An 11014-nucleotide genomic window follows, 5' to 3' on the forward strand; every position below is an offset into this window, starting at 1 on the left:
TAGATTTGATAACTTTGAACCGTCGAACTTTAGTGTATACCTAGACAACCATATGTCACACATCACCTTACGCTTTAGTCCATGTGTGTCGTTTCAGCCATGAACACCGCCTGGTTTCATAAGTGTGTAGAGAATTGGCCTTACAAAATTCTCATTGAAGTGGCTTCCACTTCACACTTACATAGGTGATTCCTAAACGTGTAATCCTTTAGATTGACACTATTTGATAAATACCACATCAAACTTAGGTAATCATTAAAGAACGTGTAAGGTTCTATCCTTGTTACTGAACATTGTCTTCATCACGAGAAGGGACCAAAGATTTTATTTTGACAATGTTGAACCGGTCAATCACAACTTTGTTTGAGCTCCTTGAACCTAGATCTCGGAACATCCAAAATTCTAGGTAGAGTTACCGCCATTTTGACTTGTCCTCGGCCATAGTCTCATTCCCTTAGATGATTTCTCAACTCCCTCTCTAGTTAAGCCTTTTGTAAGCGGATCCTCCACATTATCCTTTGATCTTACATAATCAATAGTGATAATTCCACTAGAAAGTAGTTGTCTAACGGTGTTATGTCTTCGTCGTATATGACGAGACTTTCCGTTATACATAACGCTCCCTGCCCGTCCTATTGCAGCCTCACTATCGCAATGTATGCAAATAGGAGCCAAAGGTTTTGGCCAGAATGGAATGTCTTCTAAGAAATTTCGAAGTCGTTCAGCTTCTTCACCGGCTTTATCCAAAGCTATATCTGATTCCATTGTAGAGCGAGCGATGCGCGTTTGTTTGGAAGACTTCCAAGATACTACTCCTCCACCAACAGTAAAAACATATCCACTTGTGGACTTTGTTTCTGTTGAGCCGGTTATCCAATTTGCATCACTATATCCTTCGATAAACGCAGGATATTTATTGTAGTGCAAAGCGTAGTCTTGGGTATATTCCAAATATCCCAGAACTCGTTTCATTGCCACCCAGTGATGTTTGTTTGGATTACTTGTGAATCGACTAAGTTTACTTATTGCACAAGCTATATCAGGTTGTGTACAGTTCATGATGTACATTAAGCTTCCCAACACACGAGCATACTCCAATTGAGACGTACTTTCACCTTTATTCTTTATAAGATGATGATTTAAGTCAATTGGAGTTCTTGCACTTTTAAATTCCAAGTGTTTGAATTTTTCAAGTACCATTTTCACGTAATGTGATTGAGACAAAGCTAGACCCTGAGGAGTCTTCTGGATTTTAATTCCTAAAATTACATCGGCAACTCCTAAGTCTTTCATATCAAACTTACTAGCAAGCATACGCTTAGTAGCTTGAATGTCAGCAATATCTTTGCTCATTATTGGCATATCATCAACATATAAGCAAACAATGACTATATGATTTGGAACGTTCTTAATGTAAACACATTTATCACATTCATTAATCTTAAAGCCATTTGACAACATTGTTTGGTCAAATTTCGCATGCCATTGCTTGGGTGCTTGTTTTAGTCCATAAAGAGACTTAACAAGTCAACACACCTTCTTTTCTTTTCCCGGAACCACAAACCCTTCGGGTTGGTTCATGTAAATTTCTTCCTCTAGATCACCGTTTAAGAAGGTTGTTTTTACATCCATTTGATGGATTTGAAGACCATACAAGGCGGCTAACACTATTAGCATCCGAATGGATGTAATTCTTGTTACAGGCGAGTATGTGTCAACATAGTCAAGACCTTCTCGCTGTCTAAATCCTTTGACAACAAGTCTTGCCTTGTATTTGTCAATAGTACCATCGTCTTTCATTTTCTTCTTGAAAATCCATTTAGAACCCAATGTTTTGTTACCTGGAGGAAGATCAACCAATTCCCATGTATGGTTGGTCAATATGGATTCTATTTCACTATTGACAGTTTCTTTCCAATATTGTGCTTCTGAGGAAGACATTGCTTCCTTGAAGGTACGAGGCTCATTTTCTAGCAGGAAAGTCAGAAAATCTGGACCGAATGAAGTAGATGTCCGTTGACGTTTACTTCTTCTCGGATTTTCCTCATTAGGCATACCATCTGTTATTTCCTCCCAAGGTCGTTTTGACTTTTGGTAGGTCACTTCACTTTCCTTTTTATACGGATAATAGTTTCAAAGAATTCAGCATTATCTGATTCTATTATCGTATTAACGTGAATCTCAGGATTTTCTGACTTATGAACCAGAAAACGATATGCCTTGCTATTGGTTACATATCCAATAAATACACAATCAACCGTTTTTGGACCTATCTTAACCCTTTTAGGTTTAGGAACTTGTACCTTAGCTAAACACCCCACACTTTGAAGTATTTCAAGCTGGGCTTCCTTCCTTTCCATTTTTCATAGGGAATGGACTGTGTTTTACTATGAGGTACACGGTTGATTATTCGGTTGGCTGTAAGTATAGCTTCCCCCCCCCCCACAAGTTCTGTGGTAAACCAGAACTTATCAACAACGCATTCATCATCTCTTTCAACGTTCGATTCTTTCTCTCCGCAATTCCATTAGATTGTGGAGAGTAAGGGGCAGTTGTTTGGTGAATAATGCCATTTTCCGAACATACTTCTTCAAAAGGAGATTCATATTTGCCACCCCTATCACTTCTTATCATTTTGATCTTTTTGTTTAGTTGTGTTTCAACTTCACTCTTGTATTGCTTGAAAGCATCAATTGCCTCATCTTTACTATTAAGTAAATAAACATAGCAATATCTCGTGCTATCGTCAATAAAAGTAATAAAATACTTTTTCCCACCGCGAGATGGTATTGACTTCATGTCGCAAATATCTGTGTGAATTAAGTCTAAAGGACTTGAATTCCTTTCAACGAACTTATAAGGATGCTTAGCATACTTTGATTCCACACATATTTGACATTTGGAATTAATGCAATTAAATTTTGGCAATACTTCTAAATTTATCATTTTTCGCAATGTTTTGAAGTTGACGTGACCTAAGCGTGAATGCCATAAAGTGTTTGACTCAAGTAAGTAAGAAGAAGCATTAACTTTATTGATAGGAACTGCTATTACATTTAGCTTAAAAAGGCCCTCATTCAGGTAACCTTTTCCTACATACACATCATTCTAGACCCTAGTGACACATTTTAAACTCGTGAGGGCCTAGTCCCATAGCAGATAATATCACTAGCGGGCATGGATGTTACACTCCGGAAAGTCGCTGAGGACCACATAACTTTCACGGAGGAAGACGCGGATGGAATGTTGCTGCCACACAATGATGCCTTGGTAATCTCTTTAAATGTCTTAGATATTAAAATTAAATGTGTTTCTGTGGAACCAAGAAGTTCGGCCAATATTATCCAGTGGAGAGTGATGGAACAAGACAAGCTGACCGGAAATATTATTCCAGCCACGAAACTCCTCGCCGGGTTCAATCTGACAAGCACGACAACTGGAGGAGAGATCCTGCTGGCCACGAATGCCGAGGGGGTGATGAAGATGACCCTTTTAGAGGTAGTAAATGGAAATTTGGGCTACAATATTATCCTGGGGAGACCATGGTTGCACGATATGAAGGTCGTGTAATCAACGTATCATCAATTTCTAAAGTTCCCAACTCCCGAGGGAATTAAACAAATAAGAGGAGACCAACCAGTGGCAAGGGAGATGAACACGATCTCAGTTTCCAGTAGCAAAGGGAAGGAGCATGCAACATAGAAATTACAGGAACCGGTGCCTGCTCCCGAGCCAAGCGAAGTCAACCAGGGGGAGGAATCATCGGAATCCTACCAGGTACCAAGGTATTTCCAGGTACCAAAAGAAACGGACGCAACAAAATCCATTGCGGAAGAACTTGAGCAAGTCGCGTTGTCGAAAAATTCTTGGAGAGGAAGTTCCACTTGGGGAGAGGACATAACGCCGAGCTCAAGTCTAGATTTATCGAATTTCCTAAATTTAATGTTGAATATTTTGCATGGTCGCATGCGGATATGACAGGTTTCTCGCCAGAAGTGGTCGCACACTAACTAAGCCTGGATCCCAACATTCCTCCGGTAAGACCGAAAAAACATCCTATTGTCGATGTCAAAAACAAATTCGTCAAAGCAAAGGTAACTCGATTGCTTGATATCGGTTCAATCCGAGAGGTAAAGTATCCTGACTAGCTAGATAACGTAGTAGCAGTTCCAAAGAATAATAATAAATTTCACATGTGCGTAGAGTATAAGGAACTTAATAAGGCATGCACGAAAGACTTGTTCCCATTACTGAACATTGATCAAATGATTGATGCGATGTCCGGGCATGAGTTAATGTGTTTCCTTGATGCTTACTCCGGGTACAACTTGTGACGACCCGACCCGTCGTCTCATGTGTTACTGCTTCGTTTCTCCCATTTTGTGCTTCTTCATGTTTCGTTATCGGTATGTGGTGTGTTAGAGTTGATTTGGATTGGTTTTGGTAGGAAATGAGACACTTAGTCTCTTTAAGGAAGGTTTAAGTTGGAAAAGTCAACCGGACATTGACTTATGAGTTAGAAGGTTCGGATGTGAGTTCCGGTGATTCGGTTAGCTTCGGGAAGTGATTTGTGACTTAGGAGTGTGATCGGAATTGATTTTGGAGGTCCGGTGTAGAATTAGGCTTGAATTGGCGAAGTTAGTATTTTGGCGAATTCCGGTTGATGGGTGAGAATTTGATCCGAGGGTCGGAATGGAATTCCGAGAGTTGTTGTAGCTTCGTTAGGAGATGTTGGATATGTGTGCAAATTTTCAGGTCATTCGGACGTCGTTTGGTCGGGTTTTTAATCGAAAGTGCATTTCGGAAGTTTCTGAAGAACTTAGGCTTGAATCCGATGTGGTTTATTTTAGCGTTGTTTGATGTGTTTTGAAGATTGGAACAAGTTTGAATAATGTTTTAAGATGTGTTGGTACCTTTGGTTGAGGTCCCGGGGGCCTCGGGGTGATTTCGGGTGGCTATCGGAAGGAAATTTGAAGTTGGAATTGCAGGTTTTTGGTTGCAGCAGGTGTTTCCACAACTGCGGAAAAGAAACCGCAGATGCGGTTACGCGGAAGCGGAGCCAGGTATCGCAGGTGCGAAAAGGTTGATGTTGGGAAATTTCCGCAGAAGCGGAAAGTTATCCGCATAAGCGGGTCCGTATAAGCGGAAGTTATACCGCAGGAGCGGTTTTGGCATTCTCTTGATATTCCGCGGAAGCGGAAGGCGGGCCACATAGGCGGTCCCGCTGATGCGAAATGCGGAACGCAGAAGCGGTAGGGGCCCTTAAGTGAAGGTCCGCAGAAGCGGACGTGGACCGCAGATGCGGAGGTCGCAGAAGCGACATCTTCTCCGCAGAAGCGCAATCTGGGCTGGTCATAAAGGGTATTATTGAAACATTTCATTCGCGAGGGTTATGTATTTTCCACCATTTTTTAGCGAGCTTTGAGAGCTTTGAGGCGATTTTGAAGAGGGATTCAAGGAGGAATGACTAGAGGTAAGTTCCTTGGCCTAAATTCACGAGATTATGTTAGATTTAACATGGAAATTGGTTGAAATTCATTAAAAAGGGGTAAAGCTAGGGCTTGAGTTTTTGATATTTCAAATTAGGATTTGATAGGTCATTTGAGCTCGGATTTGGGAGTTCTTGGTATGTATGGACTCGTGGCGAGGCGAGGAATCCGGTAATGTGAGTTTTGTAATTTTTCGAGAAGCGGGCCCGGGGCTCGGGTTTTGCTAGTTTCGAGATTTTTGCTATATTTCGATTGTTTTCGATTGGGCATCGTTCCCTTGGCATATTGTGATGTATTCGCACTGATTTTGGTTAGATTCGACGCGCGTGGAGGCCGGTTCGAGGGGCAAAGGCGTCGCGGGCTAGAGATTTCGCCCGTTCGAGGTGAGTAATGATTGTAAATGATATCCTGAGGGTTTGAAACCCCGGATTTGCACCCATAGTGCTATATTGAGGTGACTTGCACGCCGGATAGTGAGCGTGGGGTAGAGCACCGTTGGGGATTATGACTTGGTCCGTCCCGGTTGTTGATTTTACCGCGTATTTCGCTATGACTTGTTGTTTTTCACTATGACTTGGGCTTATTGCCATATTTGAGGCTTATTGCCGACTGTTTGAACTCCCTATGAGCTATCATCACTGTTTTTCCTCACTATTTGAAATATTATTTGAACTCAGTCCAATGTCATTACACTGTTTCATGAATTCAGCTATATTTTTACTCAACCTTGAGTTTTAACTGATATTTGAACTACTGTTTGAGCTGAGCATTATTGTTTCTTTACTAATGCCCGAGGGGCTTATGATTATTTTTGGACTGATTGAGGCCGAGGGGCCATATGTGAGGATATGCTGAGTGATGTGAGGAGGCTTTCAGGCCTCGAGTGTATTGTGAGGAGGCTTTCAGGCCTCGAGTGTAATGTGAGAAGGCTTTCAGGCCTCATGTTGATATGTACAGGCTTTCAGGCCTTATGATGATATAGCGCTTGGGCTGTAGGAGCCCCTCCGGAGTCTGCACACCCACAGTGAGCGCGGGTACCCATTTAGAATTGGACAGTGGTAACAATGACACTGTCATNAGACCATTGGCTCGGGACTTGGACTCACAATTCGATTCCTTACCACACACGCTAGGGGATTGCTAAAGACATCGAGTCGAGGGCCCACAACGACCTTAGTTACGATTCAAGCACACAATGGTCCGAAAAGACCACATGATGGTTGTTTGGTCAACGCAAGAGTCTCAAAGCCACGACTTTCACCATCCTAAACACAACATTATGTCTTTGACCATGGGATCAAAGGCAAATGTGCTAGGCCCAAGTGAAGCTTTGCTTGAGGTACCCTTAACTACTACTATCAAAACAAAAGAAAAATCAAAGAAACGGACTCAAACCTTTAAGAAGGTTGTCACTCCATCCATCATCGGGAAGAGCCACCCGGTTCACACAATACTCCACCCTTGGAAAGAACCGTGGCCTTAAGAAAACCAAGGGCTTATTGGAAGCGTCAAAAACAAAACAAGAGGCTACGAGCCTAACTATAAAGCTAAAAATGAAATTTTTTTGCGAAAATAGAAAATAGAATGAATATTTACAATAGGGGATTAGAATATACAAACGGGGGATGAATATATACAAAATGTAACTTAACTTTATTTACAAACCAAAATAGAAGATAAAAAGTACTGAATGTAAAGTTATTTACATACCAAATAGAAAATCAACCAAAAGGAATAAAAACTAAGTCAAATATGTACAGTCATCCAGATAGTCAACAAAACAAAGTAGGGCGCACCCCCACGAATAAGAGCTAGCATTGTCCCCAATGCCAACTACCAAAATAAGCATCAAAAAAGTCATAGCAAAGGATATAGGGGCTCCCTAAGCCTGGTCCGTCTGCATGGGGTCATCAGTGGTCCCCAAGTCCTCCGTATGTGCGGGAGCCTCAGACTGGCTCCCGGCCTCCTGCTGCTCAACTGCTGGGACTGGAGCCTGCTCCTGGACCAGCTGTATGACAGGTGCAACCTGAGGCAAAGTGGAGGAGGCCTCCTGTGGGACTGCCACCTCAATAACTGCATCCGCTGTGCTGGGGAGCTTCCTCTTCTTCCTAGGCTGCCTGGGTACATGTTCCTGCTCTGGTTGTGGCACTGGTGCTGCTGCTGGAAGGGCTGGATTCCCAAATAACAAGTCTAAAGGCATCTGGTCTGCCAATAGCTTGTCTACATCTTTCCGCAACTCTTTCACAAACTCTTTGGAAGCCCGTGATCTCCTCATCTTCCTGTGCTCCATGGCAAGCTCCTTCAAAGCCTTGCCATGTGACTCCACTGCTGCAGATAAGGTAGCCCGAGTCTTCAAAATCTTTTCCTGGTTCTCCAGAAGCTTCTCCAAAGTGTCCTCAATAGACTGAGGAATCTGAGCTGGCTGAGGTGCTGACTGGGTCTGAATAGTGGAAGACAAGGTGGATAACTTGGATGTCACACCTGACATCCAGTTGTTCAAGCTAGCCAATGTCTGACTCAACTGATGTGCAGTGAATGGATGAGTCCTGGAGGATGGCACTCCCGGGCCAGCTGAAGTACTGGGACCAGCAGAAGAAGAAGGTCCTGGAGGCAAGTCCTCAACTGTAGTGGCAGCAGGTATGGTGGAAGGCTCGGTAGAAGGCTCTACCGCAACTGGCTCCTCAGACTGGCCAGTTGGGGCAGAGGTAGGCGGCTGGTACTTCTTGGACTTAGGGTTGTCCGGACCCTGCATATTGTACCAAGAATAGGGGGCCACAGGTTGGTCTTGACATCATATCTCCTCTTCTCCACCTCCAGGTCCCGGAAATACATTGATAGGGTGTTGGGAAAAGGATAATTCCTGTCATGCTCTTGCCCTTCCGCAGAAATCACACGGGACATCACATTGCCCACGTTGATAAGGTACCCGGCCATAATAGATGCAACCAGAACTGCTCGGTTAAGTGGAATGGTCTGATCATGAGTGGAAGGGTCAAGCCGACTGCATACAAATGTCAACCACCCTCGAGCCTCAAAGTTGAATGTCTTTCTGAAAATCTTCTTCCCTGCCTGCAACCACTCTGGCACAGTACCTGGGATTGCCAAGTACTGGGCCAACCAAGGGCGGACTTCCTCACCCATTGCTAACTTAGCCAAATAAAGCGACTCATCTTCATCACGGAACCCCAAATACTCATTTAACGATCTCCCATCAAACAACACTGTTTTATCTCGAACTTTGGTCACCTTAGTATCTTTGACAATGTGAGCTACATTGGAGTAGAACTCCCTAACCATGTGCTCATTAGCATCGATGCACTTCTCCATGAAGAACTCCCAGCCCCATCTAGTTCTGAACTCTCTCTGCACGTTCGGGTTGTGGGGTAAAAGGTCAGTGTCAATAAAACTTCTCTCCGGTATCAACTTCCTCACCGGCCACCACTCTCTAAACTTGTGAAATGCCACTTGACTGACAAATTGATCCTCCCAGACTTCAGGTTTCCTAGTTCGTTCAATACACCCAATCTGAAGCTCACCCCCTCATCTCGGCCTGCACTCTCCCCAGATAATGAAGCTGTGGGGGAGGTGGAGTATTGCCCACTACCGGCTGCAGACTAGTCAGAAGACTCCAAGACTATATTCACTGGTCTTTTGGAGGTGGGTGATGATGGAGGGGTATCAACTAGGTGGAGGGGGTCGGTTACATGAGTTGGGACTGTATCTGAGGAGATGTCTTTAGAGGGCATATACTCACTCCCCGATGAATGAGAAGCAGCCCTGTCAGCAGCTCTTATCAATTTTCGAGTCTTTTTGATGTTCTCCCGAGCCAGGGGAGTGAGTTTTGCAATTCGCTTTCCTTTACCCCCTCGGGAGGAACCACCCCTCCCGGGTTGTTGTGATTGTTTGGCGCCCCTTTGTTTAACCATTGTCTGCAAAGATAAGCATCTAACTGTGACGACCCGACTCGTCGTCTCATGTGTTACTGCTCCGTTTCCCCCATTTCATGCTTCTTCATGTTTTGTTATCGGTATGTGGTGTGTTAGAGTTGATTTGGATTGGTTTGGATAAGAAATGAGACACTTAGTCTCTTTAAGGAAGGCTTAAGTTGGAAAAGTCAACCGGACGTTGACTTATGAGTTATAGGGCTCGGATGTGATTTCCGGTGATTCGGTTAGCTTCGGGGGATGATTTGTGGCATAGGAGTGCGATCGGAATTGATTTTGGAGGTCCGGTATAGAATTAGGCTTGAATTGGCGAAGTTAGTATTTTGGCGAATTCCGGTTGGCAGGTGAGATTTTGATCCGAGGGTTGGAATTGAATTCCGAGAGTTGCTGTAGCTTCGATATGTGATTTGTGATGTGTGTGCAAAATTTCAGGTCATTCGGACGTCGTTTGGTTGGGTTTTTGATCGAATGCGTGTTTCGGAAGTTCTTGAAGAACTTAGGCTTGAATCTGATGTGAATTGATGATTTCAGTGTTGTTAGGCGTGTTTTGATGATTGGAACAAGTTCGTATGATGTTTTGGGGTAGGTTGGTGTTTTTGGTTGAGGTCCCGGGGGCCTCGGGGTGATTTCGGGTGATCAAACGGAAGAAAATTTGACTTGGAGTGTTGCAGATTTTCAGCAGCTGTTGCAGGCATAATTTTGCCTTCGCGTTCGCATGGCATAGGTCACGTTCGCGTAGGCCTGTTTCTGTTGGTCATCGCGTTCGCGGGTGGGACCCCGCGTTCGCATAGGAGGAGTCTGGGGGCCCAGCTTGGTTTATTCATCGCGTTCGCGATGGTGATGTCGCGTTCGCGTAAGAGGGCCTGGGAGTGCATCGCATTCGTGTCTGGTGCTACGCGTTCTTGTAGAGTAAAAAATTGGTCTGTGGAAATTTTGTTCATCGCAAACGCGAGAGGACCCTCGCGTTCGCATAGAAGGAACTGGGTATCACAGAAGGGTTAATTAAGGACATTTCATCCGCGACCCATTTGATATTTCCTCCATTTTTGAACCACCTCAAGAGCTTTTTGGTAGGACTTGAAGAGGATTTTGACGGGAATCGATTGTAGGTAAGTCTCGTGACCTAGAAACGCTATTTATTTGAAGAATCAACCTTTAATTCATGGAAATTGGAGTAAAAATTGGAAAAGCTAGGGCTTGAGTTTTTATACTTTTCAAATTGGGATTGGATAGGTCATTTGAGCTCGGATTTGGGAGTTCTTGGTATGTACGGACTCGTGGTGAGACGAGGAATCCGGTAATGTAAGTTTCATAATTTTTCGAGAAGCGGGCCCGGGGCTCGAGTTTTGCTAGTTTCGGGATTTTTGATATATTTCGATTTTGTTCGATTGGGCATCGTTCCCTTGGCATGTTGTGATGTATTCGCTCTGATTTTGGTTAGATTCGACGCGCGTGGAGGCCGGTTCGAGGGGCAAAGGCGTCGCGGGCTAGAGATTTCGCCGGTTCGAGGGGCAAAGGCGTCGCGGGCTAGAGATTTCGCCGGTTCGAGGTGAGTAATGATTGTAAATGATATCCTAAGGG

The sequence above is a fragment of the Nicotiana attenuata genome, unplaced genomic scaffold (genome assembly GCF_001879085.1).
Source record: "Nicotiana attenuata strain UT unplaced genomic scaffold, NIATTr2, whole genome shotgun sequence".
NCBI classification, from domain to species: Eukaryota; Viridiplantae; Streptophyta; class Magnoliopsida; order Solanales; family Solanaceae; genus Nicotiana; species Nicotiana attenuata.